Source organism: Tympanuchus pallidicinctus, unplaced genomic scaffold (genome assembly GCF_026119805.1).
Source record: "Tympanuchus pallidicinctus isolate F22 unplaced genomic scaffold, pur_lepc_1.0 scaffold5, whole genome shotgun sequence".
In the NCBI taxonomy this organism is placed as follows: domain Eukaryota; kingdom Metazoa; phylum Chordata; class Aves; order Galliformes; family Phasianidae; genus Tympanuchus; species Tympanuchus pallidicinctus.
In genome coordinates this window covers 26798236-26825243 of record NW_026294769.1, presented here as the reverse complement: position 1 = coordinate 26825243, position 27008 = coordinate 26798236, and the positions used below count along the sequence as shown (strand labels likewise).

At 40.4% G+C, this 27008-nt stretch overlaps 1 long non-coding RNA gene across 1 annotated transcript; it reads left to right on the top strand.

Moving 5' to 3' along the window:
* Positions 1–990: 990 nt before the first annotated feature.
* On the top strand, positions 991–27008 carry LOC128090940 (uncharacterized). Its single transcript, XR_008211155.1, has 6 exons — positions 991–1805; positions 2271–2342; positions 14115–14363; positions 20107–20193; positions 22663–22736; positions 24245–27008. It is a non-coding gene; the product is annotated as an uncharacterized LOC128090940 (long non-coding RNA).

Genomic DNA, 27008 nt, shown 5'->3' with positions numbered 1-27008 from the left:
GTTGGTATTTTGTGTGGTGTATCATCTCAAGCCTCCCAGACTGGCCTAACCTTTTGGTGTGGTAAGTAAAGCAAACTCACTGAGAACAGGAAGACAAAATCTGGTCAAAGAAATGTGATGTATACAGGATATCCCATGTGGCACTGTGTAAATTTTACTTGTCACTCCTTCATGTCAATGGGGGGAAATGGGGAGAATTCCTATTGGTCTAACGTGGGAACATTATTCCCTTCTGGTTAGGTTGGCTCATCGTTTATCTCCCCAAAATCTCTTATTTATATCCTGTTAGATAACTAGATCATCTCCTCTTCTCCTTCCTGATTTCTAAAAATAATGTCCTCCCTGTTGAGGAGATGGGACCTTTTTTTTTTCAAAATGCCTTGTACAAATGCCCACATCTATTCCAGACTGTGCATCTTGCTTAAGCATAACAAACTGTTTTCTCCATTGCTATTAGAACTAGTATATATATTTTTAAGATCTACTCATTTTATACCCATATCACTCATCTCATGTCTAAATAAAAACAGATTAAATTAGAGAGCGTGCTGTAAATGCTGAGCTGATACTTGGCATATAAACTATGTAACTTATAAACAATACTAGGAAGATCTAAAAGCCTTCACATTTCACTTTTTATTACATCTTATTTTCACTTGTAGCATGCATTTGTAATATTGTTCTGTAGCAATATTTTCATTTTCAATTTCATTTTTATTGACTGTTTTTCTTTTAGAAATCCCACTCACATAAATATGGTAATATGAGTTGTCTCTGGATTATTCATTTATCCTGCTGACAACTAATCTGTCCAATGAATTAGAAACAATCACAGCACTGTGACATCTAATTATACTTTCCTTCTTTTTTTCTATGCTTTAGAGAAAAGCAAGGTCTTAGTATGCAATGTTGCATATAAAAAAAATGAGTTAAAATATTTTTCTTTTAATTTTCTGGCCAGATATAATGAAGATACATGATCTTCTGCAGAGAGTTGTAATGTTGTATTGAACATGGGAATTGTGACATAGCATGAAGTTAAATTAAAAATGTGGATTATTTCTGCCCCTAGGTACAGTTCCTCCATATGTAAAAATGCTTATATCTGAGCAGATTGCTTCATCCAGATGAGGATTTGTTCCATAACCCAATCTTTCCACCTTCATGGATTGTACTTTTCTCTTCTCAGGAGATTTGAACTCTCTCAACTCTTGAAACTGTTGACCTGGAATCAACCACTTAGAGAAGCATGGGAACAGCACTTGACATACACACCACCAATGAGAGTTTCTTAAACATGGTCCTGAGGACTGATGGAAAATAAAATTTGAACCTATAGTCCATGACACTTCTGGCAGCAGGAAAAGTCCTCAATAGCTTCTTTCATCACTAGCCATATGGGGGACATGGATGTGACTCCTAGTTCTTGAGTATGCTTCTGGTGCTTATACATATCCAAGGGCTACCTCTGAGAAGCAGGATTTACAAGTTGGGAGCTGCAGTTTCTATATGAAGAAAGTCAGTAGAAATAAGACATGTTACAGATCTTCAGCGTGAAGTGGAGGATCTCCTCCTTGCAAGCTGTATGGGAACTGCTGAATCACATCCTGAACCTCTGACTGATCACCTGAGTGAGCAGTGAGTCAGCCATGGGAGCACAGGTGAAGGCAATTCACCTGTGCTGCCGAAGGGATGGAGCCTGGCTGCACCTCTCCTATACCCATTTAAGAGCTGACTGCCAGTAGGGAAGGATCTCTTCTGGAGATCCACTTTGCTGAAGTTTCATAAGTGAGCCTAGGATACAGGTAAGCAACCTATCTTTTCTGCTTTGATGTAATTGCTACGTAGGCAGGCTCTCTGGTATACTTCATAACTGTAACAGCTGTACATTCACTGATTGTACACAAGCTCATACTCCAAAGGAGGTAACCTACCCTGAGCAACACTTCTCTCTAATTTGATGACTGCTTGCAGAAGAAGAGGATGCCTCTATGAACATTACTACTTTTAACTCCTATTAAGACATTTTCTACTAGTTGAACTGTTCAAATGTTGGCTCTCATCTAGCTAAGAACAGGGAAGAGAGATGTTTTGTTTAGTTCTACGTTCATCCTACAGATCAAGTCCTACAAAAGCTTATATTTGCCAGCTGGCAAAAAGCCATGAACCTTATTGTTTTTATCACGCCTCTAGTCTTTAGTGAATGCTATTGCTGACACCAAAGTCATGTGCCCTTGTGTGTGTGTGTGGTTTATTGTCCCTTTTGCCAGCAGAGCTGCGGAGTGCCTCACAGTCAGTGAAAGGAGAAGGATGCAGTGGAGAGAAGCAGTAGGCAGACAAAGGTAAGCCCTGCTCTCCAGAAGTAGTTTGGGCTTTGGAAGAGGTGTCAACATTATCAGTAGAGTTCTTAAAAGCACATGTTCTTTTTCTTGCATGCAGTATTTTTTTACTGTCAACTTCATGCAGAGTTCTCTGCATTGGTTTTTGCTTGGATGACTAACAGAAAATTTCACCCACCAATGGGCAAAGCAATGCAAACTGTACTGTAATCCAGCTGAAGGGCAGCAGAAAGAAAATAATGAGATTGTTGCAAATCTGCATATGCCTTAAACTTAATAAAACACCAAGTTTATTAGCCACAACTAAATGTGGTGTTGTTAATAACAGCTCAGAAATTGGAGGCTAAGAGCCATGCAATCATCAAGATTCACAGTTATGATTTAGCTGCTAAGCCCCAGGCTAATTGGTATTGACAATATCTGCTGGTCAATCTAAAGCAGATGTTGGAAATTAGAGGCTAAATCATGTAATCCTGGATGTCAAAGGTTTATCCAAAAGCCCTATTTATGGAATACCATTGTTCTGTTGTTTGGTTTTTTTTCCCTCAGTAATAATTGAAAGATGTGGTTTAGAACCATAACTGACAAAAGCACATTTTAATAACTTAATAACTTTGGGCTTATCTCAATGTGCATATAAGAGCATGCCTATTTGGAGGATTTCTGGCTCTTACATACTCATTTTATAATGCCTGCTGATTTTGGCAAACAGCCATGTAAAGGCAAATATAAAATTTTCCTGCAAGTTTCCCATAATCAGTTACACTACAGTTTACCATGTTACATACTTTAAGAGTACGTTTGTTTGCAGAGATATGAGACAAAGGCACAGAATTGTCCCCGGAAGAATCTGAGTAAGGGAGAAAAGCTCTGGGAAAGGATTTGGTCAATTGCTTCAGCCTGCCACTGGTCACGATGGTCCTTACTTATATTTTTAGAGGATTATTTCCAAAATTTGGACTGAATACATTAAAGTATTTCAGTGGCCTTACTGGCTTTTGAAACCTGATGTGGCCTAAGATTTCCTGAAGGTCTAAATGAGTACTCTGACATTTAAACTGGGCTTATAAGTAGTACCTGCTGCCTGACAGCTCTCACAATACTGAAGCGTTCAAGTCTTCATGGTACTTGGAAGAAAAAGAGACAGAAGCTAATTCCCACCAGAGAGTAAAGGGCATAGAATGTTTCTTTGCAATGTCTAATGCACGAGCAAATGGGCTTCATTGTAACAGTGGGGCAGGCGAGGTGTATCAGCACCAATTCTCTCTTAAAGAGTGATCCCAGAGCAGATACAGCATGTTACTCATGCTATAGGACTTGGAAATCTTTCCAGAGATACATCAGCTCCTGGATAGCTCAATTGGCTTTGAAAGGACCTTTTACAAAATATGTTTCTTCATAAAGTGTTTATTTATTTAATTTTGAGAACAAACTGACTGAATGTGAAACTGTAAGGACTGCATTTTGTATTTGTCCTTGGACTTTGTGCACTAAGTTAGTGTAGCAGCTGAAGGACTGATCATGCAACCACTAACAAGATAGCTGCTGGTTATCATTTCTTCACGCTATTCATATAAGCTCATTTGTAGTTCAGAAATCGCTCAAAGCCCAGGGGCTGATAGGAATCTTCCAAAATCTGTGTGAAAAATACATTGAGCCATGTTCTGTGACACAGCAGCACAAGTAATTCCAAACACCTCTTAAAGAACCTTTTTAAAAATAGGGTTTCCCACAAACACTTTGCTGGCTGAATACATGGAGCCTGATAGGACTTTTCACTTAATGGAAAATAATTCCAGCCCCATCTACTGAGCCATTCTAAATTTGCAACAGATAGTACATTTAGAGAAAACACACAGAAAATGTACAACATTTGCCTTATGTAAATTGTAAGCTCTTCAGGGAAGAGGTATTTTCTTGCTATAATAAAAAGAGTTCCAGTAGCAGTCTTAACGTATTACAAGGCTCTTAATTAAATAAAAGAATGTGCTGAAGTTCTGAGGCTCACTGAGCCAGTGGTCTTTCAGGTTCCTTCAAGCTTATGGGAATGTCTGTAGCAAAATAGCACAAATATTACCGGATACCTTCTCCTACTGATTATTGCTTGTCATTTTCTAACTATTTCAAGAACAGTTTCCAATGACTTTACATTACTTTCAACAGTTGCAACCTTCAAGTACTCCACATTAAGCAGCAACGGGGACAAAACCAGCCAGCCTTTTGCAGAATTTACTCTTGAAATTTCAGCTGAGGTAAAGCCTGGGTTTATATGAAGTAGTTCACATCTTGCTGGTGTACAGTTGTGATCTCATAACTGGGGAATACTTAAGAAAACTGAAAGAGGGTGGAGATACAGTTAACTCAGTCTAGGAAAATATAATTATCTATCCAGTCCTTTCACTGGGGCAGCATTATATTTGACATCTGGGAAAGTCCACAGAAAGGCTAGATCCCATCCCACACTTGGGGGCTTGCACTGCTTCCTTCATCAGCACAAACCTGCTACAAATACTTCATTGGTCACACATTAACTGGATGCTGCAGAGTTCATCTTACAGCTGTTGCTGGCAGACAGTCCCTGCATCATTACTGCTGGCCTTCTCCATCTTGGGCAGCGACCTGGTACCTGACATCCACTTGCAGCCATTTCTGGAAGTCAGAATCAGTTTTAGAGGTAGGTGTCAGACCAGCTGCCAGGTATGATAGATCTGGCTTTTGAGGACCCTATACTGGAGGACTTGGAGGTACAGGGGCAGCTCCAATGAGATACCATGCTGGAGCAAGCTGAATTTCTGCCATTTAGACTATGATATGAAAACTAAAGCTCCTGACACTAGGAAGTGTTTATGGGCCTTTCCCCTCCAGCAGTGGCAGATGAGTTCTTGGTGCCTTGAGTGCCTTTTCCATCAGTGAGAAATGAGTAGCTCTAGCAGCAGAAATAAAAATTCCATGAAGTACTGCATACAGCTTTAAGCTGAAATAGGGTATTGCAGCCACAAGCTGCACACTGATAGCAGAAAATAACTCAAGATTCAATATGTGTCTGCCCAGCAAATCTCTAGGGAAGGAGATACAGCTTGCCAGGTCTGGTACATACTTGAATTACAAGAGAATAATTATGCTAAGTACCTTCAAAAACACTTTCTAGAAGTTAGAAGAAATGTATGCATCAGCTCTTGTTTCAACACAGTACTACACTGCAAGAGAGTTATATGAAGGTGTTCCTATTCATTTGTTTCATGAACTGTGTGAAACAATGCCAGGAAAAGGTGTTTTGTTTTGTTTGTTTTGTTTGTTTTTTTTTTTAATAACCAGAAATATTTCCTGAATTTCTTTGATTGCAACTAGCTTTGTTCATACTCTTGTACTCTTTTGAATGCTTTTACATGTGGATATATATGCAGATCCCATGCAGAGTGCTGTACCAAGGAGTTAACCTGGAGTTTTGCATGATTCATGTCATGTTAGTGCTGTACAGTGAATTGTTTAGACTGAAGAATCATCTCCAGACAGAACAAACCCAGCTCTCTTGGTCTTTTTTTTCATAGGAGAGGTGCTCCAGCACTCTGAGCATCTTTGCAGCCCTCCTCTGGACCCACTCCAACAGATCTGAATCCTTCTCATGCTGTGGGCCTCAGACTTGGCTGCAGTACTCTAGATAGGACATTCTATCTGCTGGCTGGTCACCCCTCTTTTGATGCAGTTCAGTTGCTGCTGGCTTTCCAGGTTGCAGGTGCACACTGCTGGCTCATGTCCAGCTTTTCATTGATCAGAACTCCCAAGCTCTTCTCTGCTGGGCTGCTTTCAATGAATTCTTCTCCTACTCTGTTCTCATATTTGGGATTGCCTGATCTGAATGCAACACCTTGAACATGGCCTTGTTGAACTTCATTAGGTTCTCACTGGCCCACTTTTCGTGCATGTGCAGGTCTCTCCAGTTGGTGTCCCTTCCTTCTATTTTATCAGCAGCACCATGAGCTTGTGTCATCAGCAGAACTTGCTGAGGGTACACTCAATCCACATTATCTAGTCCTTGGTAAAGGTGTTGGAGAGCACTGATACCAAAGCAGACCCCTGGGGGATATCACACATGAATGGCCTCTACCTGGACGTAGAGCTGTTGACCATAACACATTGGCTGTGACCATCCAAGCAATTATTTATTCACTTAACATTTCAGCTTTCAAATCCGTATCTCCATATTCATGTCCAGGTGGAATCCCTGAATTCTTTCCAGGCCACTCCTTAAACAGCTGGAATATCCCTCTTCTGAAGTTCAGGGTCCTGACTGTTTATTGCCAGGCCCATATTCCTTAAGATCATGAACTCAAGTGGGTCATGGATGCTACAACTCAGAAAAAGAAAGCATCCTTGGTGCTGTGATTAAACTGCATTTATAAGACATGATTCAGACACCTAAATTTAGGTGCATACGCTGTAGGCGTCTATGACAAGGCAGCTCTCTGTGGCACCACTGTCACAAAGGTGATTAAAAAGTCAATTCAGTTTCCTAAATCTTAGCTATCTTGTGCCATTTGAGATTCTCATTTGACATTCTGTTACTCAGTTCACGTGGAATTTGTGGCCTGCTGCAAGGCAAAGATCCCTCCAGAGACCAGACAGGATGTACTTGGGCTGGGACTTAATTCGGCTGCTCACACACAGGCATCTATTACCATCTGAGATCCCTTCAGAAGTCTAAGAAGCACACAGGACTGGAAGATGTGGCACACAGAACCTCGGTGAGCAGTTGATGTGTCCTGCCCTCCCCACTGGATCTAGGTAAGTAAATGTCTACGACCGAATGGCTATGCCGACGTCCTTGTCTTGGCATTTGAATCATATCCCTAGTCAATACACTTGGACAAGAGACACTGACACTTGACATGTTCATTAATCTAGACTCAACTGCAATGAAGGATTCTCAAGGAGGCACAAGGAGGATTCAGAGGATCCAGGACCTTGCATCACCTTTGGAAGCATGAAGCATATTGATTTGTGTGGAACGTTGCTGATCCAGAAGAGAAGGAGTCTACCATTGCTGGGGCCTTGTTCTCAACTTCTTTCCCTGGCTATGCTGAAATACAAGTAGTAACTGAATAATACTTCAGTTCTGAGAGAAGACCAAACCTATTCCTTTGATGCTGAGCAAATCTAACTTCAGGGAATACGCCTGCCAGCAGATTCCCAGAACTCTGCTAGTTCAAATCCCCACCAGCACCCAGGATCATAGGGCTGTGTGGAGAGGAGCCCAGGGGACAAAAGAGTACAAATACCTCTCACTTGAGAGCTCACTAGAGCTCTGATGGAGTCCTCCAAGTGTCCTTAATTCTATGTCTGTTCAGTGTGCCCATAGTATTATCTGATTTTTAATTTTTGCACAGTTTCTGACATATCTCATTATTACCTTGGCACCCAAGGGCTGTGATTTGCAGTACAGGGTCCATTCCAGACCACACTGAATTATATCAGAATTCCAAGGCATGTTTGGCAGCTGCTAATAGTGGCTAGCTATTTTTAGATTTATTTTTTATGTACTTCTCTCAGTTCAAATCTGTCCTATTTAAACTCTATTTAAAAATACAGACCAATTTCAGACCAGCAATATTTTTCTTTCAATTTCAGGGGTATATTTCTACTGCTTACAAAAAAGACCTTTTCACTTACCTTGCCTCTAATTCAATTTTTTCTAGACTGTGTTGTAACTATTTTGAGCCTCAATCTTTATCTCACCAGGAACTGTGTGAAATTGTCTCTCAGAAAGAGGATTGAATTCCCTCTTGAACCCTTTGCACAAAGGGAATTTTTTTTCACACATCCAGTGATACCTATTTCTGTATTCTGAACATAAGCAGGTCAGTAGATACCAGATTTTTTATGGCCCTGCCCCTCGGTCTTTGCTGTTTGAGTGCTGTCAGATTTGCACTGCTCTAATTCACAGAGCCAAATTCAGTGACCCCCAGTGCTTGACAATGGCTGGGGCCATTTGCCGAGCTCAGAGCAGCAGAGGGAGTGGGATTTGGCAGCTTCAGGGCCAGTAGCAGCAAGCAGAAGAAAACTTTTTCTGTCTTATCTCAGCTGAACCCACACAGCTATTGCCCTACGTGGACCTAATTTTGTCCAAAACTCATTGTTTTAGACAATGATAGGAGGGAAACGTCAAGGGAAAATGTACAGTCGATTTTCCAAAGCAGCTGCCAAAACTGTCACAAACATATACGTACAGAGGAAATAATCATACAGTACTAGTGATGCTAAATCCTCTCTGAAGCTGTTTTTAGCATTTTGCTGAGTGATGACACTCCCAAAGGAAGGAGGTGTGCTCTATAGTCTATCAGCAAAGTATGAAATGTATTAGTAGGTCATGCGAAGCTGATTTGGCAAAATCTCTAATGCCAGCACAGTTATTCCCATTTTGGTTACAGTTTCAAGTTTGTTGTAACATAGGAGCCACGTATACAAACACTTGACAAAGTGATAGGTAACAAATGAGGATTCTGCAACATGTAGCGCTATCACACTTCTAAAGCACTGTCTCCACAAAATAATTTCCCGAAGGCTTAAAGCCTGCTTGATTTCTGACTGCCAGAGATATCAGCTCTCACTTTCTAATGCTAGATTTCTTTGGAATGTGCAATGGAGCATGACAGCAGATGAAAAATCTGGCCTGTTTAGTGGCATGGTTTGGGGTTGAACATTGGAAAGGGGAACTAGCTTTTTTTTCTTAGTAGAGCACTACTTGAAGCTTCCTCAATACTGTGAAATACTTGTAATGATTACAACTACTGCAAATAAATGTATAGAAAGGGAAAAAGAAATCTAGAAAGACAATTTGAATATAAAGACCTCCAGCTGGAAACATAGGGATAGACTCTTCTCTCTCTCTTTCTTGTATAAATTGGAATTATTCTAAATTTTAAAAGGAAAAGAACTTACCTTGTTACAAATTTGTGAGGTCATACAGTGGCTTCTGATTTGGAAGTGTGTAAAATATTTGATTTTTTAAAAAAGGAATAACTACTGTTTGCATTTACTTGAAATACTTGTAAAGTGAATGCATGCATTAACCAGATAATCACAGAATCCCAGCACACCTGAGGCAGGCAGGGCCTGCTGGGTCCCCCAGTCCCAGCCCCGCTGCAGCAGGGCCACCAGAGCAGGGTGCTCAGGCCCACGGCCAGGCGGCTTCTGCAGACCTCCAAGGAGGAGACCCCACAGCCTCTGTGCAGCCTGTGCCAGTGCTCCGTCACCTGCACAGCACAGAAGTGCTGCCTGCCGCTCAGATGTGCCTCTTGTCCTGGTGCTGGGCTCTACTGAAAGAAGCTTGGCTCTGCCTTCCTTGCACCTTCCCTCAGGTACTTACGGACATTGATGAGATCCCCTTAAGTCTCCTTTTCTCCAGGCTGAACTGCCCCAGCTCTCTCAGCCCCTCCTCATAGTAGGCATGTTGCAGTTCCCATTATCTCTGTGGCACTTCGATGATTCTGTCCACTATGATCACACCTCTCTTGTACTGGGAACCCAGAAATGGACCCAGTAATCCATGGATGGCTGCACCAGTGCTGAGGAAGTAGAAAGAATATATTTATCTTGCAATAAAATCAGAAAATCCATAAGACTGAAAGGTTTGTCATTTCAGTCGTTGTCCATATCCATGGTAATTCAAACAGCTCCATTTTCTCATCTGTGTGAGAGAGGTCCATATGGGACATAAAAGTTTGTGTCCTGATGGCTCTTTGGCTGGCAAAATAAACGGAAAATGGAAATTTTATTTGTGTGGACAGATGGTTGCAGCAATTTCCTAGCTATATGTTTGACATGCTTTTGTCTAAAATAAGCACTAATCATGACTAGACAAAGCTGTCGAAACTGCCTCAAGAATACTGTAAGGACCTCTGTCTAACTGCCCGCAGAGAAAACCCAAAGTGCTGAAAACCCAACACAGAGTTCTGCTCACAGCCAGCTTCAAAGGGATTGAAACCATTAATAAGAATGTTGGGGCCACTGAAAAAATCATGTAAATATTCGCTACCATATCAAGGCTACTGCAAGAAAGAGATCATCCTTTTTCTGTTTTTTGTTTATTTGTTTGTTCCATTATTATTTCTTGTTTAAGTTACACTCCATCTTCTTAGAGGTAAAGGAACTAAAGCTGCACACACTATTCATGGATTGATGCTGGAGCATAGCAGTGTTTCCTATTTTGCTACTTCCTCCTTTCTCAGTAATTTCTGTCATTTGATTTGCTCTTTTCTTTCCACTGATGTTTTCAGAGAGCTAAATGCAGAAACTGCAGGATTTCTTTCCCAGTCATAATGGGTAATGACGAATCTATCTCTGTGCAAGTATAGGTAGGATTATTTTTCTCCAGTGCATTAGTTTGCATTCCTTAATTTAATCCAATTTGAATTCATTTCCAGGCTTCCTCAGCTCATGGCTCCTGCTTCTCACATACACATCTGTCTTTCTGTCATTCTTCAGACACAACCAAATAATGTTGGCTTTGACAAAACTTACAAGTGTGAATGTTTAAAATCTAAGATTATTTCTGGCAAAGCTGAGACTTTAGCTCTTACAAATTCCTCTGTCAGGTTTCTTCTCTGTGCTATCTACACCGGTGAGGCGCAGTCCCTCAGTATCAAATATAAAGCACACAGCTAGTTCTGAGATGTTAAGCCAAACCTGCCAAGATTGCAGACTGGCGGAGAAGAACCTGCAGGGACAAGGCAAGACTGAAGTCAAGCTGGAAAATCAAGTGAGTCAGACAGGGTCAGAACCACCAAGGCATCAGAGTGGCACAGACCTATCTACAGATAGCTTAGGCAAAGACCAAGGGCCTTTAGTGCAACTCCCAAGTCAAGGAGGGGAATGTTTTTGAAGAGAGTTATCCCAGTTTTCCACACAACTCTTTTCCTAGCAGTTCAGCCCTAGATTAGACGGCTGCGCTACATCAGAGCTGGCCTTCAGCCCAAACAAATGAACCACTTTGGTGGTGGGCAAAGAAGCTGCAGAGCCTCCTACTATGGTCAGGACTCTGATGCTCATATTTATCCTTTTGTTCCACAAGAGATTTGAGATCACTGGTACTCAAAAAGTGGTGCTTGGACATCAAATTGCTCAGGAAAGATAGAATTGCATGGGAAGGTCACCAAGGTAGCTCTGGAACAAGTAGCAGCAAGCTCCCGGCAGAGCAGAGTTCTTGAAACCTCCTGGTCTTCTCTGAGGAAAGGATGCAGATTTCTCACTTCTGTGCATTGTTTATTCATCCAGGAAGCTATGATGATTTTCTCATTTTCTCCTGGAAACTTATTATAAAAAAAATTTGGGGGGTCTGTTGTCAACATCTCAGTCACTATCAGAACTAATGAAAAACATTACTTACAAAACTTACTGGTCATCCCAGGAGATAATCTGAGGTATAACAGATATAACAGTCATAGCAATAAAATTCTACATTCCTTCATTGGGCAGTTTCTTAAAAATGTGTACCGTCTATGAAAAAGGAATATTTTTATTCTGTGTTACTAAAGTTTAGTTCAACTAGCAAGATTTTCTGAGTTTGCATAAAAGGAAAAAGTGCAATGTATTATTCTTAAGAGTAAAACATTTATTGTACGAGGAAATAAGAGAAATAAAGTTAAATTTATGATTGCGAGACCAAGCTCCTGGACTACAGATGTGATAAAATTTGCTTTGTTCTCCTCGTTTTAGACATGATTCCATTGTAATGTGAACAAGACTTTTGAAACCAGTGTGGAAAGGCACTTGAATGCAAGCTCTCCCTTTCTCTGAGGAAGGCTTCCTTGAGAATCTGAATCATGATGTTGGGAGTAGTCACTGAATTCTTAATAGCTCCACTCTCAGGCAGAGTTGAGTGGGAGGAGCTCAGGTTGTGTAGGGGCAAATAGAACTGCCTACATGAGAGTGATTTTAATTTGAGCTCAATACCTTTAAAAATGGCTGAATTAGGCACGATGTTGGCATAGGCTGTGCTGACTAAAAATCAACACCAGCATTATTGTTGGAAAATAACTATCACCCTATTTGATTTTTTCACATTACCATTACAGTGGGAAAGATTGTGTTTACTGCTTGTGAGAATGTGAGCTGATGATTTCATTTTTCTTTTTACTTTTCTTCTCCTGTTTCTTTTTTTTCTGACACAGTTTGTGTCACTGTGTTTTAAATTCCAAAACAAGGTCATAGCTGATTTTCTGCATGTGAGAGCTTCTTCCTTGCTGCTCCAGTTGCCAAGAAACACAAGCAATTGTAAATTTCCATACAAAGTTGAATCCAAAAACAACAGTTCAGTTTTCCACAGCACCTGTCAGGAAAACAGCCATATCCACTGACTTCAACAAACAAAAAGCTGTAACATAGAGCACTCTACATATTGACTCCAGTAAGAACAGCAGTAAGCCAAGTTTGAGAGGCTCTGACAGTCTCATATAGAAAGGATAAAAATACCAAGGAAAGAAGAACCGTCTGGAAAGACAGAAGTACTTAACAGCAAGGAACTGGGTGCTAAAACTGAAGAAAGGCTAGAACGGTCTAAGAGGAAAAAGATATATTTTAATCACTAGTGAACCGTAGACCGACAATACATACTGTTAAAATGTAAAAGCCCATTGCCTGGGATAGCTCCAGCTCAGGAAACAATCTTGTGCTAGCAGATGACACTTCATCATAGGCTTTCCTGTCTGGCCCGTTCATCTCTAGGCATAGAGACTGATTTTCACTTTTTTCTTTCTTTCCTTTTTTCTTCTGTTTTCTTACAGACCTTGCATTGAAATAAGGGCAGAAAAAAAGATACTCCGCCATCTCTCAAGTGACCTAATCTATTTTTAATTCTCTCCTTCTATTTCTTCCTGCTAGTAAGTGGTGAGAATAATAAGCCTTCTGATTGTTTTCTAAAGGCATGACATATTTTGATAGCCATATCAGTAGTAGGCAGCATCATCTTTTCTCATCATCATCTTTTTTAACTGGTTAAGTGAAACAATACAGAAGTTAGCAAATATGGAAAATAAGAAGAGTGACCTTTATAGTTTTGCATAGATCATTGATTTTGATAGAATGTCTTATTTAAACATACTTAGGAAATAATATACTCAGAAAAAATACAAAGCATTGTTTCAATACTCATGCTATCTAGAAACTATAAGATTTCTTGCTATTTAGTCATAAGCATACCTGAGTTGTGAATAAATATCAGATTTAAAAAGGAGCAAACTTCCTCAAAAGATCATTCAGAGCCCATGGATATTGATGGAGAATACTCATTTATACATGTATATTTTCTGATGGATTGGGATCTTTGATTATCTTCCTCCTTTTCTCTAATTTGCATTTTCTGGTATAATTCCATCATTCCTCCTTTTTGCTGTGATACAGTGTAAGCAGTAGATGATAAATGGTAGTAGAAACTTTACAAACAACAGATATTATAGCTACATTCTTATAAATTCTTACAGATGGGATCCTTATTATTTCAGTACACAGGCAAAGAGTCCAAGGACATGGAAACGAACTGAAAAATGTAATGGACAGATAAATTTTGACTCGCACTTCCTTTGTCCTAGTAGACAGAGGGTTTCAAGTTGTAGCAATGTGACTGTTAATAAACGTGACTCTTAATCAGCACCAAATTCTTCACTCAGAACTGTTTTTAAAATGCAAAAGTCACCTGAAGTATTTCCCTTAACATTTTGGTTCTCCCCAGCCCAACTCTTTTGAGAAAGAAAGGAATCAACAGCTCATTTGTTTCTATTGCAGGCTGAGATGTGATAGTATGCTGTATGGGAAATACTGAATCACGGCCTGAACCTCTGATTGATCACCCGAGGCAAGCAATGAGTCAGCTGTGGGAGCACAGGTGACGGCAATTCACCTGTGTGATCAGAAGGGGCAGAGCCTGGCTCCACCTCTACTAAACCTTATTTAAGGGCTGACTGCCACTGAGGAAGGAAACTCTCTCCAAAGATTGTTCTTCTTGGAGTCTTTCTTTGTGAGCCTAGGGCACAGGTAAGCTTTCCATTTGTTTCTAATTGTCCTTCTCTAACGTGGTAATCTTTGTAGCTTAACCTCTCTGTATGGTTGTTGATTATACATGTGCCAGCACTGTGTCACAGACAGGGATGAATGTAGTGATGTCTACAACAAAAGTCCAATAGGGCATTCCAAACAGGTGAGGTTAATGCCAGGTACCTGGATTTTCATGGATGCCTCCTAAGAAGATGGAAGGAGGACAGTGCCAAGAAATTTTCACGTAGAGATCAAATCTGAGTCAATAGAAATATGTTTTATTTGTCTAAATTCCTCTGAAGGGTCATTGAGTATGACACCAGAATATGGCTAACACACGTACATCGTATTATGCCTCTTGAAAGAAGAGGTGTAGACTGGCTTACATAAAAAACTTAGCCTGCTATCAGCAAAGCAAATCATAGAATGAACACCCATCCTTCACTCTAGGAAGGCAACAACTCCTTTAACAATCCTGCTTTCTCTTCCTCATGGTGTGATATGTTTGGTCCTATGTTACACTTAAGATTTTTTTTCAATTAAGTCAGCATGGTCACAGATAAAACTAGGAGCAAGGTTTGATCCCCTGCACTCATTTCACTTTTTCCCTTGATATCACCCCAAGAAGTGATGTTTCTTGGTAATAATAGGTTCAAATCTAGTCTAGGATATTGTTTTTACTTAAGTTCAAAGAGGCTCGGGAAGCATGCCAGATATCTTAAAGTCCATGATTCCTCCTCAGAAAATTCTGACACTTAACTGCAGTAAAAGAATCAGAGGCAGAGAGGATCTGGGATAGCACTGAGTTCAGTGGCACTCCTGTGAGATTTGTGCTCTACAAGTAAAAAATAATCATGTTGAAATGTATTAGGAAGATCACCTGTGAGAACCACAGGAATAAACTGTTCATTTAGCTCTTTGATTGTAACTTCATCCATATACTTATTCCCAAAGTGAGCCAGAATACATCGTCTCTATTAGAGGCTTACATCCTAAATTTTCCTTTTATATACATGCATTTTACAACTCTGTAAATCTGCCAGAACTACTTATATTTGCAGCAGAAGGAATAGGTAGCTAATCAGAAATCTTATCTGAGATTACTATATTATGCAGGGCAAACCTCTGTGGGTTTATAACTGAATGGGAAGAAACTACTGCAGTTGCTACCCTGGCTTTAGGATGGCACTTCAACTGTTGCCTTGCACATAAGTCTCCACATAATTCTCCAGACAGAAGGAACAATCAATTCTTATGTTCCCTGCATGCTGGCAGCCTGAACCGAAGCCTGCAGTCCAAGGATAAAAATCTCATCTGCGTCACCTTTATCTAAAATGAAAACCTGAAGGCTTCTGCTTCAAAATCTTCTAGGGCATTAAGCTAACAGGATGGAATGCTTGTTCAGCATTTGTTGCTAGTTTCTCAGCACTAACAACTTCATCAAAAACACATTCCACTTTCAAATCCTTTAGAGGAGAAAATGGGGAAGGTGCCAGGGTGAACTAGAAGCAAGAACGAAACTCTTCTGTTCTCCTCTGCCAGCTCCCTCATTCCCCATTCCACCTCATATTGTGATTATGGCTATTGAGGCTGCAACTCCACACATTCTGCACTGCAGCGTGTTACAGTTGCATCTGCTAGTCACCTAGGGACCAGTTCTGTCACTGCGCCAAGCTGTGCAGAAGGCAATCTTACTTTCAGGGTTGGAGGTGATAAATGAATATGGCCATATCTTCAGAACATTTTCAGAATCATGTCAGGATGGCACTACAGCATGTTGTGGCTGCATTCAAACCTGGTTCTGGGAGTGGGCTCTGCAGTATGAGTGTGGACTTTCTTTCTTCCTCTCTTATATACTGTACTTTACTACCATTAAGAAATCAAATCTACCTCCCTAGATCATCCTGAGGAAAATGAAGGAGCACTGTTTCTTATATACACCTTGAGAGCAGACTACAAACTTCTCAGAACCAGGAGTTGCAAGTGAAATTGAAGGGAAAGAAAGTAAAATCTAGAATGCAGACTTGCTCTGACCATGGTAAAATAGAATGGGGGGAAATGGAGGAACATATAGAGTGGAGAATACATGATTCATAATCCTACATGATTGAGATGAGTAAAAATAAAGGAAAGAAAGCTGGACTGAACCGAAAGTAGGGAGAAGGAAGCTTGAGCTCAGATAGAAATCTGACAATTCAGGGAGTTGTTTTTCATATACGTATGAGAAAAACTCATTGATAAGAACGTTCTAGCATCCTAATGTATAGACTTGCACAAGATAAGTCAACCATACTCTAAACATTGTCCCACTGTCTTTTGCTTTCAATTCCCAGAGCAAATTTGGTCACCAAGGTTTTAACTAGTCTGTGGACTTCACTTAGTTTTATCCCCAGAAAAAGAAAAAAGCTTGCTTATTTCAAATGGTACTCTTCCTCTCAAGGAAGCCAATGCCTGCTGCTGACTCAGGTGCCAGATGGTGCACTGAGATTTATTTAGACATGATCCACTTAACAGGAAGGAGTGTTGCTCACATTAGATGATACCTGATAAAGGGTCAAACTACAGTAGGCTGATGAGACTGAATGTAAAGTGATGCTGGGCCCAGCACCACCTTTCTGGACTAGATTAGGGAAGAAAGGAGTGCTGAACAAGAGTGGGGGAAAAAAAGAAGCTTTATGTACTTGTGTTTGTTTGCTGTGACTATCTGAAAGTGGGTTTTTGCTAGTCTGCCTGAAAAAGATACCACAGATGCTGCCTTTGAAACTTCCTCTCGTCATTTCTTAGCTAAAGGAATCAGTCTTCCCTTCAAAAGATTTGGGATAGCGTGTAGCCTTTCGTGTTATATGGGACCTGTTAGATCAGGGCTTGAGCTGGTGATGGAGCATCCTGTGAAGAGGTGTGCCTGGCCCAGGGAACACAGGCACATTGTTTGCACCTGTGCCCGGAAGGAGTGCACCCAGGATGGAGCCACTCTGTGCTCCTATAAGGACAGCCACTGGAGGGAAAACAGCTCTTGTGCCTGTGCTGCTTCTTGAGAGGGAGTGCTGTGCAGCTAGAGAAGTGGCCTCTTCATCAGTAGGGTGACTTCAGCTCTTCTTTCTGTATGTGGTTATTGGCCTACCTGTGAATACTTCGCCTGGTATCTCCAAGGATCTGTCAGAAGCAACATTGCTTCTTTGTGAGCAGAGTGCATGTATGTGATAAATAACCCAGGAATCCATACCATCTCTCTTATATAGCTGTGTGGAAAGATATATTTGTGAAGCTAATCTGAGCAACTAGCATCTGTTTATTTATTCATAGCAATAAGGCACAAGCAGTGAGTCATAATGTCCATAAGGACAATCAAAATTCTTTGGGTTCTTCTTAATTAGAGGTGTTTGCCAAAATGACATTGTTTTACTGTAGTTTTTCATCTACAATGCTTAGATCTCTTTGTGAAACAGTTAAGAAATTAATATGTCACATCCAGATCAAAATGTCTGACTACCAGGGCATAAGTGTCAGAAGTAAGATCCTCAACTTAGTGTCTTCAAAGTCATTAATAATCTGTTACTGGGCCCAACCAGAAGGATTTCTTTTTTTTTTTTTTTTAATCTTCTTTCAGAGTAACCATGCTTCTAATCAAGTAGCAAACCAAATCTCCACAAAACTGGTACTACACCAACTGCTGGAGCTGCCAGCTGATCCAAGCATGGCATCTTATTTGCTTGGGACAGCTGTCCTTTGTCCCTGCCTGCTGTGGCTGCTCTCAGCTGGCCTTTGCTTCCCAGTACTTTAGAGCTGCTTACCTGTGAGGCTACTTCTCACCCCAACTTGTGCTGCTATAACTCCACCTGCCTGGGACCACTCAAGTGCTTGAGACATCAGCAAGTCTCAACACAAAAGTCAAGTCCTTGTGTCAGGAGATTCTTCATGTGAACCTTTAATTTTTGGGTACTATCTGGAAATCGGTTCAAAGTAGCACAGTGCCAAACTTACCACAATATTCTGTCAAGATACTGTACACTAACATTTTGTTTGCTGTTCATGCAGTTCTAGCTCATTTGGGATTTCTGAAGGGCTTGTTTTCCTTAGCTTGTTCGTTAGGCGGATTCAAACAAAGTGTCATATCTGCTCAGGTCCTTTTAGCCAAGGTTTCTGTTTGCCACACCAGCCAATGGCAATGAATCATGGGAGAGAAATCTTAGTATTTAGGATGTAATGAGCTGAAGGGTCACTAATAATTGTTTCTGAATTACTTTTAAAGCCACTTAAAGTCTAGCTCAATGATGTTCTGCAAATTTGAGTTTAATGACTTAATTAAGACCTCCATAGAAAGAGAACTTGCTTTTGTTTGATCTTGAATTTGATACCTAATAATTTCCCTGAGTGTTCTGTAGCTCCCATACTGTGAGAAATAATGATTTGTCACTCCTTAATCATCCCCTTTGCATCACTTATGGTATCCTACTTATCACATTTCCTCCTTCCCTCTCACAACTGTTTTCCAAGTTGAAGAGGTCAGGACTACTTACTCTTTTCATGTGGAAGTTATTCAATCTTTGCATATCAACTCTGGCTTTCTTAGCTTCCTTGCTCAGGTGCAACCCTTATGAGATGAATATCAAGAACTTAATGAAATGTGAAATCTGACTGTAAAAACAAAATGTTAATTCTTGGCATTTTTTTCCTATTTTTGATACAGTGTTAGTCCATGAGAGCTCTTGTGTCTTAGATTGTGGTGGCTTTATGTGTCTTCTGCAAGGATTTTTTTTTTCTGAAAGATTTTTGAATATCCATGTGTTTAAACAATTGTAATTATCTGCTCATTGACACCTTCAAAAGTCCATAATAAGTTTGTAAATGAAATATGTGCTGTTTCCTCTATCTCATATTTATACTTCACTCACTGATTTCAGTCTGTTATAGTTTCTACAAATTTTTTTGGTACAAAAAATGAGGCTTACCTGCCTCTGAACAAGCTCTGTATTTCCTCTTGGAACTCTTGACAACTCTGCTTTTATTTTAATATAGAGAAGGACCCACCATGGATACATCTAGCTCAATCCTTATATTTGTTAAAAGAAGCATGTAGGTTTAAGAATATGAAAATGAATTAACCAATAAGATACTATACAGTTCAATGCTGGAAAAGTTTCAGGTAAACATAGCAAGAAATAGTTTTCAGTGAACCATCCATTTTTCTTTTACTTTCCCTTTACTTCCCTTATACTCAAGTCTTAGACTTGGTTCTCAAGAAAAGAATGTTACTTCCAGAGCAACACTAATAATGCATGTGTTTGGGGATTTATTTTCCCTTTAACTTGAGTAATTCTGGTCTTGGAGAGAGGTTGCTGGCAGTTCTTTCCACCATAACCTGAAGGCAAATGTCTGTCTTCTCCTATGGAGATAGAGAAGAATAATGTGGGGTACAGTCTTAATGTGAATGTGATGAGACACTCGTGTCATCTTCATTGTGTTCACAGAGACCTGCCAAGTTCTGGGAATGAACTTCTTTATACAGAAGAGAATATATTTATATACTAAAATCTGATTCTGGAAGTAAAGAATTTATTTACTTAGTGATTAATTAGGAGTTGCTTTCAGGCTGCTCATAAGTATGTACAAATTATTTATTCCTACTCTGTGGTCCTTACTCAGAACAAAATGTACACAACAGTCTGTAAGCCTGAAACAGCTCAGAATTTTCAAGAAATCTGGTGTCACAGCACTGAATGGATTTATTTCTCTTTTCCTAAAGGGATCAACCTTCCTGCTCACAGGCTTCCATGGCCATGCAGACATTTTTTTTTAAACTCCTCTTCGAGTTCCATGTGGCAAGAAACAGGTTAGTAAAGTGACAAGCTGGAGGAAAAACAAAAAATAGAGTGAGCTGGTCTTCATGGTTAAATCAACAGCCATACACAAATAACATCCTACTTTGCAAAAAATGTTTGCAGTGATGATGAGCAAGATCCCTGGGATTAAAAGAGCTTAGGACAGTAAGAGGATGAAGATGCTAAAGATGCTCTGCTAGCAGTTGGACTCACGTAAGTATAAATAAAACACCGTTCATTTCCTTTTCTTTTTACAGAACATTTTCTCATCTTACTGAAACAGAAATATGTTATCCCTAAAATCATCAACTGCAGACTTATGTAACAATAGAAGCTGTTTTCCAGGAACAATATTAATTGCAGTGTATTATAAGCCCTGGGAAACATTTTTCAGTGTTATGAGTCATGCTTTTTCTCATTAGGCTAAGTGCTGTGAACTGCATTTCCTGAAAACAATACCTTTGCTCAGTGCAGGGGCTGTGTTAGCATTGACATCTGATGGCTTTCTGATGTTTTATTCTGAAACAGAATGGGTGCTTGTGGAAAGACTGGAATGGCATCACCTTTATTTGGAGTTCTGCAGTGGACATCTGGTGCTGCCATAGCAACAGATCCCTGAGTTGTTTGAATTTAAAGCCACTGCATCTATATTCCATGTTGTGATGGGAAACAGCTGTATTGATGGCCTCTGTTCACCCTAACTTTGGCCCTCCTGATACCTGCAGCACAGTCTACACTTCTGCCATAAGGGCTGTATTTCCCTAGGGTTTTGTGCTAAGTCTTGTGCTTCTCTAGTTCTTCCTCTCTTCTGACCTAAAATTTTGTCAATGCCAGATTCTGGGAAGCTAGAGCTTCATGTGCATCTGTATTTATATACCCAGACATCAAAGCTGTCCTTGAAGTCTGATATTTCAATAGTATTGTCTTGATGTTGCTATTAGTTTGCAAAGTGTTATCACTGGATATGTAAATATACAACAAAACACAAATATCTATATGTATATACTGCACTCCCAATCACAAACAAGGGACAGTAAAATATGCCTTTTACCAGACACATAGTAACATTCTTCCTGGGCTTAGCAGAGATCTGGTGTAAGATATTAAAACATTGTAACCTCTAAGTAGAGAAGTAAAGTTTTATGGATGAGATATTTAAAATTCAAGGAATCAGAGAATTATTAAAGTTAGAAACAACCACTAAAACAATCTAGTCCAACCATAAGCCCACCTTCACCATGCTCACTGTCCATGTCCATCAGTGCCACATCCACGTGGTTCTCGAACATCTTCTGGGAGAGTGACTCTACCACCACCCTGGGCAGCAGCAGCCTGTGCCACTGCATTCCTGCTCTTTTAGAGAAGATGGGTTTTTTTTGCCAATTTCCAACCTGAATCTCCCCTTTTGCAGTGTAAGGCCATTCTCTCTCATCCTATTGCTGTCACCACAGAGAAGAAGTTGATCCCTACCTTGCCATGATTTCCTTTCAGAGAGTTGTAGGGTGATAAGGTCTCCCCTCCTTGTTCTGCAAGTTTGCAGAATATAAATTATTTGGGTTGGAAGGGACCTTTAAGATCACCTAGTTCCAACCTCTTTGCTATGTGCAGGGACACCTCCCTCTACACCAGATTGCTCAAAGCCCTGTCCAGCCTGGCCTTGAATGCTTCCAGGGAGGGGGCATTCGTAACCTCACTGAGCAACCTGTTCCACTGTCTCACCACCCTCACAGTAAAGATTTCTTCCTAATATCTAGTTTGAAATTACTCTCTTCCAATTTAAAGCCTTTTCCCCTTGTCCTGTTGCTACATGCACTTTGGAGTCTCTCCCCAGCTTTCCTGTCCCCTTCAGGGACTGAAAGGCTGCTACAAGGTTGTACTGTAGCTTTCTCTTCTCCAGGCTAAAGAGCCCTGACTCTCTCAGCCTGTCTTCATAGGGGAGGTGCTCCAGCCCTCTGATCATCTTCATGGCCCTCCTCTGGACCCTCTCCAACAGTCCTGTATCCTTCTTGCGCTGGGAGCCCCAGAACTGGATGCAGTATTCCAGGTGGGGTCCCACAAGACTGGAGTAAAGGGGCGGAATTGCATCCCTCAATCTGCTGGTCACACTTCTCTTTATGCAACCTAGAGTATAGTTGGCCTTCTGGGCTGTAAGCATGCATTGCTAGCTCATGTTGAATCTTTTATCAATGTCATTGATCAATCCTAGTTCCCCCAGATAAGACCAATAAGACTTGTGCTCCAGACTCTTCACAGCTTCACTGCACTTCTCTGGACATGCTCCAGAACTTCAATGTCTTTTTTGTAGTGAGGGCCCTACATCTCAACACAGCGCTCAAGATGCAGCTTCACCACTGCAGAGTGCAAAATTGTTGCCCTTTTCAGCATCCCTTTTCTGTACAGAGTGCAATTCTGGAGTCACATCTTTTCTCAATTGTTAGCACCTTTCCAAGTAATATTGGGTTTTCTCTCTTTATTCACAGCCGTTTCTGTTCTAAACTTGGCTCCACATGCTCTCAGGTCAATCATGTCACTCTGATGGAGTAAAGGTCTAAAGGTAAATTATGTCTGCGTTTCCTTTTATGTATTTTTGTGCAAGTAATTGTACTGGGTATCTTTGTGGTGATTGAGAATCAGGTGTCTCAGTGTATTTTCTGGTTCTCCTGTAATTTGCAAATGCTTGCAGTCAGAAATGGTGTATTACAAAGAGCTGCTGTCTATTAAAAAATCACCAGTGGGAATCCATCAGTGAGATTTTATGTTCCATTAGTGAAATTTCCATTAGTGAAATTAGTTGTACAGCCAACATAACCATCTATTACGTGTTGGATCAACACTCCTCTCCCTTCCTGCCTTGGAACAGGCACACAATTCATGGCACTGCTACAACAGGAAAATAAAAAAGGAGTGTTTCTGGATAGAGTCTCTGTTGTAAAGTCAAAATTTGCCTGTGAAGGGAAATACATCCATAGGAATACTGTTAAACAGCTATTACTGAAACAGTGTAGCAACATATGTAGGAAGCTTTTCACTGTATTTAGAATGTCACTTCTCAGTTTAGCATATGTACCTTCAAAACCATTTTAAGCTAAAAACAAAAACATGCTTGAAATCACATAGAGGTTCACAAAGGGACTAAAATTAGCTTACTCTCAGTGATGTAATTAAACCAGTAGAGATGATAAACTTCCCCGGAGATAAACTTCCTTAAATAAACTCTAGTTCTGCAATAGCATATTTTTTTTCCCCGCTAATAACAAAACACAAAAGCACAATTGAATAAGCTGCTATATCTCATGATGCCTATTGAATGAGAAGGCTCAACAGTGTGTCAGCCCAGCATCATATTTGGTTATGTTATCAGGACACGATTCTGAGTATGAGTATCTCCGAAGAACAGTTCCTCCCTAGCAAAAAGTACTGGGGAATATTATTTCAGTTCTGACATTGAGATCCTAATACCACTCAGGGAGCACTGGGCATGTAGGTTGTTGCCTTTTCCCTGTCTAACACCTCAGTGCAATAGTGTGGAAAATAGGCTGTGAAGCACAACCTTCAATCATGTTGTTAAAAATAAACACCTTTATATTTTGTGACCAGAGGCTAGCACTGGCTCTATTTCTCTCCATAAACTTTCCATCACCTCTGAAGATTAACCAGCTTGGGAGCTTTTAATATAACATCATCATTACATTTGCTTTGGGTAAATTTACCAAAAATGTCTTTGCAGAGGAATAAATTGCAAGATAGCAAGGGAGATGAGAAATTACTATTAACAAGCTACTGCTTTGCAAAGGTTAGCTTATAAAAATGTCTGCTGGCTTTGGCACTACTCTTCATTCTCATTTTGGAGACTGAAGGTTTGGTTACATTAAGATTTCTTACTTGTTCGAAAGTGTCCTCACATGTATAAATAAGAGGAGCTGCCAAGTTCTGAAAATACTTCACCAAGTTCGCTTGGAGAAGTTTAGGAATCTCTTAGAGTTGTGAAAATGGAGGGGGGGGGGGGGGGAAGGGGTGGAGGTTATAATATCTATATTTGTCTTAAGAAAAATTATTTTTCAGTAGGTCATTGGATATTCACACAGTACTTCATCAGAGCCATCTTCCAAGGACAGGCTATAGCACTGAAGAAATGAGTGTGAGTCAAGATTGCTAGTTAGTTCTCTGTCAAACTCAAGCTATCCTGGAATAATCAAATATCCAACATCTACATAGAGAGCTTGGCCTGCTGATGAGAATTCCTTTTTGGAGTAGGAATGACAAAGGAACGCAGCAGCAGGAAACTAGAGGTTTATGAGCCAGGCAAGTAAAAGCAGTGCTAGGGCTCAGTACTCATCTTCCAACGTTTTGCAAGACATCCACTTGCTTATCTACAGGACTGGAGGAGAAGATAGAAAGATCCAATGCTGAGGTAATTGCTTTGCCAGACTTTATAGTCTTCTGACCACACTTCAGTTCTAAAACACAAAAATCATGTGGAAAAGAATCTTTACAGATGATTAAGTGGCCTGAAGTCTCATGGATGCATTCAGATATTATGGGAGTCATTAACATGTTAAAATAAGGAAAATGTCATGAATTTCTCCTGGAGATACAGGATTCTAAAATGATGGTAGTATGTTCCTATTATACAGTTTACTTCATATTTTTATTGTGTGAAAATGCACATCCCCAGAATTTTACACACAAATTGGTGCCTCATGATTCTTCCTTCCACGTGAAAGCAATAATTGAGCCATATTTTCAGTAAGTTGAGCTCCATAGATATATATCTGTACATACGTGTGCAAATCCCAAAGCTATCCTTGTAGCCAAATGTTTTGATGTCTGTTACTTGAATGTAAATGTTGCAGACAGGGGTAAAAACACAAGTATGTTTTGTGCCAAATTATAGGTCTCAGTTTCCTGGGAAATTTGAGCGTATGAATTCAAATTTATATGAACAATATATCTATTGATACGTTATCTCTCTTTGGGCATATTCAAGTGAGAGACACTGGCTCTGCAGTTGAGAAGCTCCTTATTATTTAAATGATCAGGCACCCAAATGTAATTTTCTGTCTTGAAACACTGCGGTGTCATTGCACTCATTCCCTGAACCACAAAACATGTGTTGGATTGCTTCAGGCAGCATATTTTGCAGGGACTCCTCAGCATGCTCTTCTTTTTGCAGACCTGTTATACATTATCACTCTGGTCACAGGGAGGCAATAGGAAAAGCGTAAGCTTTGCAAATAGACGTGTCTGACACACAGCTCTCCCTCTGTTATACGGAAATCTTTATTTACAAGTTTACATTTTGCATAAAGTTCCTCATCAGCATAAAATCTCTTCCTCCAGCCTTGCAGAGTGAGGGGAATGTGGACACATTCTCTTTGAAGTTATGAAGTTCATTCACAACAGTTGGTGGTACTCCCAGCTCTTCCAAAGAATCACAGAATCATTTGGGTTGGAAGGAGCCTTTAAAGGCCATCTAGTCCAACTGCCCAGCAGCAGGACACCTGTAGTTAGGGCACTAGCTTCCCAGAGCTGCTCTTCTTGCCTGTCAGGGCAGACAGGTTCCTCTATATAATATGTCAGCTGATATGGATTATGGCAAAAGTTACCTCAGCTTTCTGGCTAAAGAATAAGCAAAAAGCTGTCCACTTTCCTGGCGAAATTCAAGCTGTGCAAACAGACCTTTTTTCTTGCAGCGATTTCTGCTGACACCTTTCTGACAAAGAAGGATGCCACAGGATGAGGAGGAGCACCTGGTGCCTTCTCCATTCTAACTTGCACACTGTCATTAGAGAGTAATTTTATAAACAAAGATTTTTCAGGATGTATTTCAGATTTGCAAAGCATGGTATTATCTCCATCCTCCTTCTAGTCACGTGTTCTGCCCTTTGGAAAGACTGCACACTGTCTACTGCTGACATCTGTTTTGCTTTTCAGTACATGATCAGAAATGTAAAAAGGAGGATTTTTGAACGGAGACGGTTCCCACCTTCAGCTGACTTTCCAGAATGCAGTGGAATTGACCGACTTCGTCTCTCAGAGCAGGAGAGAGCACTGCCATCTATCGACTGGGTCGCTGCATAACGCTTCTTCTGACATTTAAAGTGCTTTGGCAGTTTGGGAATGCGTCAGAACACCCAGTAGCGTTCCTAAGTTCCTGTTTTGATGCACCATGCTTCGGTGACACGTTCCCGAGATAGAAAATAGCTACTGCCCATAATTCAAGTGTGATGCTTTTAAGCACTGCAATCTAAAACATGGGGCAGGGGAGAAAAAAAGCCTTTCAGTTATTTCTTCCTAATATTTGACTTAGGTCCTTCCTGGTATTTGACTTTGCAGCTACATAACAAAATGCAGATGCATATAATAAACAGAATTATCTACTCCCACACATAAATTTTGTTTACTAAGCAGACGGAAGCAAGGCCCCTTTGTTACCTCTTGTACACATCCGAACACTTTGTAGAATCATAGAATTGCTCAGATTGGAGAAGACCTTAAAGATCAGTGAGTCCAACCACAAGCTAACCATACTTCCCGAACTAAAAACCCTCTGCTAAATCACGTCTCTGAGCACCACATCCAAATGCTTTTTAAACACATCCAGGGACGGTGACTCAACCACCTCCCTGGGGAGCCTATTCCAGTGCTTAACAACCCCTTACTATAAAGAAGTTTTTCCTGATATCCAACCTAAACTTACCCTGGCACAACTTGAGGTTGTTTTCCCTCATCCTGTCACCAGTGAGAAGACGCCAGCTCCACTCTCGCTGTAAGCACCTTTCAGGTATTGAAGCGAGCAATAAGGTCTTCCCTCGGCCTCCTTTTC